This window comes from Tamandua tetradactyla, chromosome 17, assembly GCF_023851605.1.
Source record: "Tamandua tetradactyla isolate mTamTet1 chromosome 17, mTamTet1.pri, whole genome shotgun sequence".
In the NCBI taxonomy this organism is placed as follows: Eukaryota; Metazoa; Chordata; class Mammalia; order Pilosa; family Myrmecophagidae; genus Tamandua; species Tamandua tetradactyla.
The window spans coordinates 73125291-73134829 of record NC_135343.1 but is presented as its reverse complement, the minus strand read 5'-3'; the positions used below and the strand labels follow the sequence as shown (position 1 = coordinate 73134829).

The 9539-nt window shown below is 38.8% G+C and overlaps 1 long non-coding RNA gene and 1 pseudogene across 2 annotated transcripts in view; both read left to right on the top strand.

The window, feature by feature from the left end:
- Nucleotides 1-3020: 3020 nt before the first annotated feature.
- LOC143661755 (uncharacterized) overlaps nt 3021-9539 on the top strand; it is a 135000-nt gene continuing 128481 nt past the window's right edge. For both annotated transcript variants that reach the window (XR_013164803.1, XR_013164804.1), the window contains exon 1: nt 3021-3285. This is a non-coding gene — a long non-coding RNA (uncharacterized LOC143661755). The remainder of the gene's footprint in view (nt 3286-9539) is intronic.
- LOC143661753 (haloacid dehalogenase-like hydrolase domain-containing protein 2 pseudogene) lies at nt 8112-9050 on the top strand (annotated as a pseudogene).

Sequence of the window (9539 nt, the reverse complement as noted above, 5' to 3'; positions counted from 1 at the left end):
ATATACAACTACGTGATCATATTGTGAGTCATTGATTATATACCAAGAATGGAATGTTCATATGTAAGAATGTACATTTGTATGTTGTTATGCTTTCTCAAAAAAAAAAAAAGAGTAAGTTGTGCCTTATGTGAGATATGACACCCAGGGATGAGCCTGCCCTGGCACTGTGGGATCGACAATGCCTTTCTGACAAAATGGAGAAAGTAATAGTAACAAATATGCTATCAGTGGCTGAGAGAGTTCAAATAGAGTCAAGAGGCTACTCTGAAGACTACTCTTAGGCAAGCTTCAACTAGATATTGGTATTTATCATAGTTTCCCAACCCCCAAACAAAATCATTCCTGCCAACCCTAAAGAACACATAAGACTTTATTTGAGATTCTACAAAGGTTCTATGCACTATGATTACTTTCAGAAACCTACAACCTCCGAATGGGTTACTAGGCCAGATAAGTCCTGAAACCCAAAGGGGCCAGCCTTCCAGAACATCAACTAGCTCCATTCCCCCTACCCCATGTTATTGATAGCCCTTTCCAGCATGAAAAATTAGAATGGGCATAGCTCAAATACCCCTTTATTGGGAAAAGGATCAAAGGAGAAGATGAATTTAAAACAGAGGAGATAGCTTTAGCAAGTGAGTATGGCTGCTGAAACATTATATTGATATTCTTTTTGTCTCCAGTTCTTGGAGCAGCTAGAAGGGAAAACCTATCAATGTGGAACTGTAACCCATACCAAACTCTGAAATCTGTTCTATAACTAATTGTTGTGGTGTGCTTGGATATTTATTGCTTATTTTTATATATGTTATTTTTCACAATAAAAAAAAGCACATTGCCCCTTGACCATTCTAAATATTTCAGTGTATTACCTAAAAACAAGGATATTATTTATATAGACACAATGCAATAATCAAATATGAGCTATCAACATTGTTATTATGGTTTAATCTGCGGATTCAAATTTTACCAATTGTTCCACCACTGTCCTTTATAGTGAAAGAAAGCAAACTTTGCTGCATTTGGTTTTTTTTGGTTTTTAAGCAATTTTTATTGTATAGTATAACATATGCAAAGAAATGAAAAAGCAATAGTTTTCAAAGCACTCTTCAAAAGTGGTCACAGGATAGATCCCAGATTTTGCCATGGGCTACCATAAAATCATATTTTTCCTTCTGGCTGCTCCAGAATATAGGAGGCTAGAGGGACTAAATATTTTTTAGCATCACGATCAACTTTTTTCCCCTTTTTTTGTGTGAACAATAACATACATGCAAAAAAAGCTATAAATTTCAAAGCACAACACTGCAATTAGTTGTAGGACATATTTCAGAGTTTAACATAGGCTACAATTTCACAATTTTAGGGCTTTACTTCTAGCTGCTCTAAAATACTGCAGACTACAAGAGATATCAATGCAATGATTGAGCATTCATATTCATTTGTTAAATCCCATCTTCTCTGTATAACCCACCATCACCTTTGATATTCCCATCCCACTCTTTAGGGGTGTGTGGGCTATAGCAATTGGGGTAGGGAGATGGAACTATCTGATGTTCTGGAAAGGCTGGGCTAGGTTTCAAGACTTATTTGGACCAGGGACCCATCTGGAGGTTGTAGATTTCTGGCAAGTTACTCTTGCCTGTAACCCTTGTGGAATCTTATATATTGTCCTAGGTGTTTTTTAAGATTGGCTGAAATGGTCCTGGTTGCGGGTTGGCAGGTTATGATAGGTAACAAGGTCTACCTGAAGCTTGTGTAAGAGCAACCTCCAAAGTAGCCTCTAAACTCTATTTGAACTCTCTCTGCCACTCATACTTTATTAATCACACCTCTTTCCCCCATTTGGTCAGGATGGAATTGTTGATCCCATGATGCCAGGTCTGGATTCATCCCTGGAAGTACTCTCCCACGTCACCAGGGAGACTTTCACCCCTGCATGTCATGTCCCACATAGGGAGGAAGACAATGATTTCACTTGCAGAGTTGGGCTTAGAGAGACTGAGGCCACATCTGAGCAACAATAGAGGTCCTCCAGAAGTAACTCTTAGGCATGCGTATAGGTAGTCTGAACTTCTCCGCTACCTACATAAGCTTCACAAGAGTAAGCCTCATAATTGAGGGCATGGCCTATTGAGTTGGGTATCCCTGAAGTTTGACAAAGTATCAGAGGATTCCCTGATGGTAAGGTTTAATAGTTCCAAAGTCTTTCTCCCCTCCCTCAGGGAACTTTGCCAATGCTTTTTGATTATCTCGTTAGCATACTCTAGGATGTTTCCAGGCATTACAATCATCTATACAGGATTAAAGGACCTCTTTCTCATGCTGTGCTCCCTGTGCTTCAGTGTTCAAATGAGCTGTACACATAGGTTGAATTAGATTACCTACATTTGATTTTTATGCTTTTTATGTTCTTGAAATCTGGAACAGTTCCTCAGTTTTTGCCTTTGGTAACCTTAAAATTTTTGAAGATTACAAGCTAGTTATTTTTGTAGAATGTCTCTCAATTTTGGTCTGTCTCATGCTTCCTCTTGATCAGATTCAAGTTACTCCTTTTTTCCAGGAATACCACTGAAGTGATATTTTGCCGTAGGAGGAGGTATTTAACATTGGTGTGTTCCATGACTGGGGAGGTTAACTTTGACCATTTGGTTAAGGAAGTATCTGCAAAGTTTCTTCACTATAAAGTTTCTATATTTTTTCACTTGGGAAGTAGAAGTAATAAGAATCTTGTGGGAGATATTTTGAAACTATGTGAATATCCCATGGTTCATCAAAATTTCATCCACTAGTTCTAGTACCCATTTGCAATTATTGTATAAAATAATTATTACTCTGGTGGTTCCAGATGATAAGTTTCTAATTCCACCAGTAGTTTATCTGCTGTATCTATTTGCATTTATTAGGCATTCTACTGCAAGAAAGAGCTTTTCCTTCTTTTTTCTCTATGTTTATTATTTATTTTATAACGTGGGTTCATAGACTCTTACTTTATTCTATGAGCTATAACCCATTATTATTGTTATTTGTTTTGATGTTTGAGTTGTACCAGATTTGGCCAGTAGGAGACCCTACAGTCTGGTTCCTATGTCCTTTTGACATGTCCCCATTACTTTTAGAGACTTTTCTCATTTTCTGTCGCAAAATAATATTCTAGCCTCACCTTATACTTTCCCTGCTTCAGTCCTGGAATCTTCTCTTTTCACAGGCAGCACTGGTTTCTTTCAACGCAGTGTGATATTTAGAACCTAGGATCTAGGAAAATAGCTCTCATCACTACAGGTATGTAATTGCTTCTATGCCCTCTGAGCAGTAAGAACTAGGAAATATATGTATGTCTGTGTATGTATATATTTACCATACATGTACAATATATGTACAAATATGTATACACAAATCTATGTATGTTTTTTTAATCTGTCTTTTAAAAAATCGATCATCTGTAATCACCTATGTAGTAAAGATCACTAATCAAAACAAATTCATACTGATAACTCAAATTCCAATTCAACTTTACATGAATCATTTTAGCCTGCCTTCTTCCATTTTTGTAACTCACTCCCCTAATAAAGAAATAACTGGGCCCTATTACCTACAATAATTTTAGTTATTTTTTTCAGTTTTAGAATTCAGTTTCAGAATTACTAGCCTATACTGTTATGAGTAATAAACCTATTAATTAGAGTTCAATGTTTATTTACAGTTCTTTTTGTCTTTAGCTTGAGAGCATATAGACAACATATTATGTTCGAAAGGTATTTGGGTTGTTACTTTTTTGCCTCATCAGTGTTAGTCATTTGAAACATGCGTTTGTTTCTGATTTACTGTGTTGTATTTTTTCCATCCTTGTTTGTTTGTTTCTCTCTCTCTCCTGTCTATCTACCTATCAAATATGTGAAATATTAACATATTTCTAAAAGTATCTACAAAGAGACATACACAGGTGAGACTTCATCTCTCCCTTCAACCCTATTCTCATCCTCCCTTCCTTTCCTCTCTGTTCTTTCCCATCCAATAAATAATCTATCTCTTTGGTTTCTGCTTTATCCTTCTTTGTATTTCTTTTGGTATAAAGTAGCAGATACATGCCTTATTTCCCTTTGTTGCATGAAATTATTTCTCTGTGTTGTGATTTCTTTGCTCTTCTTATTTTAGTAAGTATTTTTTTCATGTGGCACTTAGAAAGTATTTTTTTCTGTTCTAGGGCTAATTTTCATACTTATAAATTATTAAATGCTCTTAGTCCCCTACTTTGATTTTTGACAAAATATGTAACTCTTAAAGTGGGCCAAATTTGATAGGTGGCTATTATTTGCCAGGTTCTTAAAAATACTTAAAAAAAAAAGTCATTATTAGAGGAGAATTCCAGGAAGATGACCGAATAGAGTAGCTCAAGATTAGCCCTGCTCCATGGAAAAGTTAGAGAAGGGACAGTAGGGTGACTGAGGTGGTGATTCGGAAGTGTGGCTGACATAGGAGACCCTTCTGCACCACATGGGGCAGACTTGGTTACAGAGACCAAGGAACTGAGAGGCAGAGGGTTGGAGCCTGGCGTGGGGGCAGGGAGCCCATGGGAGTGCACGGATGGGAGCCAGGGACTAGGAAGTAAGCCAGGCCATGTTCCTTGAACATGCTACCCTCACCAGCACAGCCCCATGACTGGCTACTCACACCACACCCCACACACCCGAACCCCATCACCCACTCCCATTCCCTATGCCTCATGTGCCCCCACCCCACCAGCCCTTAGTGCACGTACCTATCCCCCACCCCACCCCCACCCCAAGTACAGCTCAACCCACCTTTCCTATACCCCTCCTGAGTACTACCTCTTCCACCTTGTTCCCTGCAGGCTGTTGCTAGTGCATAAAGGCTGTGGGCACTAACCTCCACACCCTGCCCCCCTGCCCATAGTGTTGCACAGCCTTACCACCCTCCACTTGCCCCCAAGCTCTGCACATCAGTTTACAGCACTCTTAGGCCCATGCATGCGCACGAACCCCCAATCACGCCATTCAGTTCTGGAAATCGCACTTTACAGCAGTCCTAGAACTGCACATGCACACAGCCCTCAGCCACACTTCCCAGCTCTGAGAAAGTGCTGACCTGCACAGCCAAGTCACATCTGCCCCCAATCCATGAAGGCATAATGCTGACTTGCTATCACAGCTCTAGGCATGCGCACAAAGGGCCCCATGGCTTAGACCAGTGCACACCATGGTTACATTCCCCAGACTGGTGCACTCACACAGCTACATCCTACTAGGCTGCTGGGTGCTCACATTCACAAGCATCAGCTTAACATTCCCAACCTGTACCTACACCTGCCCTGAAACAAATTACCACACTGAGTGCCCCACCCTGTAACCTGCTGCCTGCTGTACAACCATTCCTCAAACACAAGGTCTTAGCCTACTGAAAGAAATCAACTCCCAAAGTAAATCAGTTAAGATATTTACATGCAACAAAGACAGCTAAAGATCAATAAGCATATCACAATGCAGAGATAGCCCTGCCTAATAACCAAATTAGAACACCAGAGGAGACGCAGATGTTGGAACAACTAACCAAACATTTTTATACAACTCTATTTAATAACATAAGTGGGATAGCAAATGACATAAAGGAGATCAAGAAGACAGTAGAAGAGCATAAAGAGGAATTTGAAAGAATAAATAGAAAAAATAGCAGATATCACAGAGATTAAAGACTCTGCTGATCAAATAAAAAACATACTGGAGGCACACAACACCAGATTTGAAGTGACAGAAGAAAGAATAAGTGATATAGAGGATAGGATAATTGACTTTGAAGACTCAAAACAGCAAATGGCAAAAAAGATGGAAAAAATTGAATTGGATCTCAGGGAAATGATAGACAAAACAAAGCACACAAATATAATAATTGTTGGTGTCCCAGAAGGAGCAGAGAGGAGTAAAGGGCTAGGAAGAGTAGTTGAGGATATAATGGGGAAAAACTTCCAAAACCTCATAAAGGACATAAATATACAAGTCAAAGAAGTCCAAAGAACCCCAAACAGATTAAATCCAAATAGGCCTTCCTCAAAGCACATAATAATCAGTCTTTCAAATGTTGAAGAGAAGCAGAAAATCCTGAAAGCAGCAATAGAAAAATAATCTACTACATACAAAGGAAACCACATAAGACTGAGTTCAGACCACTGAAGTGAGAGGTGAGAAGGCAGTGGTATGATATATTCAAGATCCTGAAAGAGAAAGACTTCCAGTAAAGAATTCTACACCCAGCCAAATTGCCCTTCAAAACTGAGGGAGAGATTAAAGTTTTCACAGACAAAGAAGTCCTGAAAGAATCTGTCAACTAGAGTCTATCCCTATAAGAAACACTAAAAGGAGCTCTGCTGGCTGAAACAAAAAGGAGAGGGAGGTCTGGAGGAGGGCACAGAATTAAAGAATACCATTAAGGGTAATTTAAAGAATACAAAGAGAAAGAGGGAAATGCATATATAGATCTGACAAAATAAAAAAGATAAGATGATGGATTCAAGACCATGCCTTTTCAGTAATAACGTTGAATGTTAACAGACTAAATTTACCAATTAAAATGTACAGATTGGCAGAATAGATTAAGAAACATAATCCATCTATATGCTGCATACAAGAGACTCATCTTAGACACAAGGATACAAAAGATTGAAAGTGGAAGGATGAAAAAGATTTTCCATGTAACCAAAAGAAAGCAGATGTGGCTATACTAATATTGGACAAAATAGACTTTAAATGTAACAACATCATAAGAGACAAAGAAGGACACTATGTACTAATTCAAAGGTCAATTCACGAAGAAGATATAACAATCATAAAGTTTATGCTCCCAATCAAGGAGCTCCAAAGTACGTGAGACAGTCACTGGCAAAATTGAAGGGAGAAATAGATGTTTCAACAATAATAGTAGAAAACTTCAATACACCACTCTCCTCTATAGATAGAACAACCAGACAGGAGATCAACAAGGAAATAGAGAAGTTAAATAACTTAATAAATGAATTAGACCGACAGACATATATATGTCATTGCACCTCAAAGCACAAGGATATACTTCTTCTATAGTGGTCATGGGACATTCTCTAGGATAGATCATATGCTGGGGCACAAAACAGGTTTTTATAAATTTAAGAGCATTGAAATTATTCAAAGCACTTTCTCTGGTCACAGTGGGAAGAAGATGGATTTCAATAATCACCAAAGAAAGAGAACATTCACAAATATATGGAGATTAAATAAAATACTCATAAACAACCAGTGGGTCTAAGAAGAAATTGCTAGAGAAATCAGTAGCTATCTGGAGATAAATGAAAATAAGAATACAACTTATCAGAACCTATAGGATGCAGCAAAGGCTGTACGGAGAGGGAAATATATTGCCCTAAATGCCTATATTAAAAAACAAGAAATAGCAAAAATCGAGGACTTAACAGCATGCCTGGAGGAACTTGAAAAAGAACAACAAACTTACCCCAAAGCAAACAGAAGAGAAATAACAAAGATTAAAACAGAGATAAATGAATGGGAGAATAAAAGAACTATAGAAAGAACCAATAAAACAAAAAAAAAGGTGGTTCTTTGAGAAAATCAATAATATTGATGGGCCACTAGCAAGACTGACAAAGAAAAAAAGAGAGAGGATGCAAATGAACAAAATCAGAAATGAGAAGGGGTGCATTACCACAGACCCTGAAGAAATAAAAGAACTCATAAGAGGATACTATGAACAACTATATGCCAACAAACTAGATAACTTAGATGAAATGGACAAATTCCTTGAGAAACATGAACAAGCTACACTGACTCAGAAAGAAATAGAAGATCTCAACAAACCAATCACAAGTAAAGAGAGTCAGTCAGTCATCAAAAATCTTCCTACAAAGAAAAGTCCTGGGCCAGATGGTTTCATAGGGGAATTTTACTGACATTCCAGAAGGAACTAACACCAATCCTGCTCAAACTTTTCCAAAAAGTTGAGGAAAAAGGAACTCTACCTAACTTATTTTATGAAGCTAATATCATTTTAATACCACGACTGTGTAAAGATGCTATAAGAAAGGAAAACTAGCAATGACACTGTGGATGGTGCCGCCGCGCTGGCTTTCCTTTTAGCAGGGGTCCTACCTGAGGACAGCGTGCAGACTGGGGTTGAAAAGCCGCTCTAGGACGGAAGAGGAAGGAGTGGAATTGGGCACGGGTGACCACCCGCCTGTCTGGAATGAAGGATGGCAGCACGCCGTGCATTAAAAGCTGTTTTGGTAGATCTCAATGGCACACTTCACATTGAAGATGCAGCTGTGTTGGGCACACAGGAAGCTCTTAAAAGGTTACGTGCTGCTTCTGTAAAGTTTAGGTTTGTGACCAATACAACCAAAGAGAGCAAGCAAGACCTATTGGAAAGGTTGAAAAAGTTGGAGTTTGAGATCTCTGAAGATGAAAAATTCACTTCTCTCACTGCAGCCAGAAATCTAGTAGAGCAAAAACAAGTCAGGCCCATGCTGCTGGTTGATGTTCGATCGCTACCTGACTTCAAAGGAATACAGACTAGTGATCCTAATGCAGTGGTCATAGGATTGGCACAAGAACACTTTCATTATCAAATTCTGAATCAGGCATTCCGGCTACTCCTGGATGGGGCACCTCTCATAGCAATCCACAAAGCCAGATACTACAAGAGGAAAGATGGCTTAGCCCTGGGGCCTGGGCCATTCGTGACTGCTTTAGAGTATGCCACAGACACCAAAGCCACAGTAGTGGGGAAACCAGAGAAAACGTTCTTTTTGGAAGCCTTGCGGGACACTGGGTGTGAACCTGAGGAGGCCATCATGATAGGAGATGATTGCAGGGATGATGTTGTGGGGCTCAGAACATCGGCATGTTGGGCATCTTAGTAAAAACCGGGAAATATCGAGCAGCAGATGAAGAAAAAATTAATCCACCTCCTTACTTAACTTGTGCAAACTTCCCTCATGCTGTGGACCACATTCTGCAGCATCTACTGTGAATCATTATGTGAACCTGAAGCACATTATGTGAACTTGAAACACAGCTTTTCCTTGTCTGGTATGATCCTTCACCAACTCAGTGCTAGCATAAATAGACATAGTGCTCATGGCTGATCACGTTTTAACCCTCTTTTTTATTGTACATTAATTAGAAAGAAAGATATTGAATTGCAGCCAGCTACTAGGCCTTGCTAATCTTTTTTGCTTTATTTTGTAAAAGAAGATGAGACCCAAAGAAAAGGAAAGCTGAGATTTTTGTGCCATTCCTTTTAAAATATTCATGAGGTTAGGCAGGGCTGGGAGAGAAAAGCTACTGTAGGGAATAGTATTCATTGCTGTCTCATCTCTGGTAAACTGGGTGGGGGAAATTCAGATTGTGAATAAAGCAATTGGTGTTCTTTAAATTATAAAGTAATGCATTGAAAGTTAAAAAAAAAAAAGAAAGAAAGAAAAACTACTGGCCGATCTCCCTAATGAACATAGATGCAAAAAGTCTCAATAAAATATT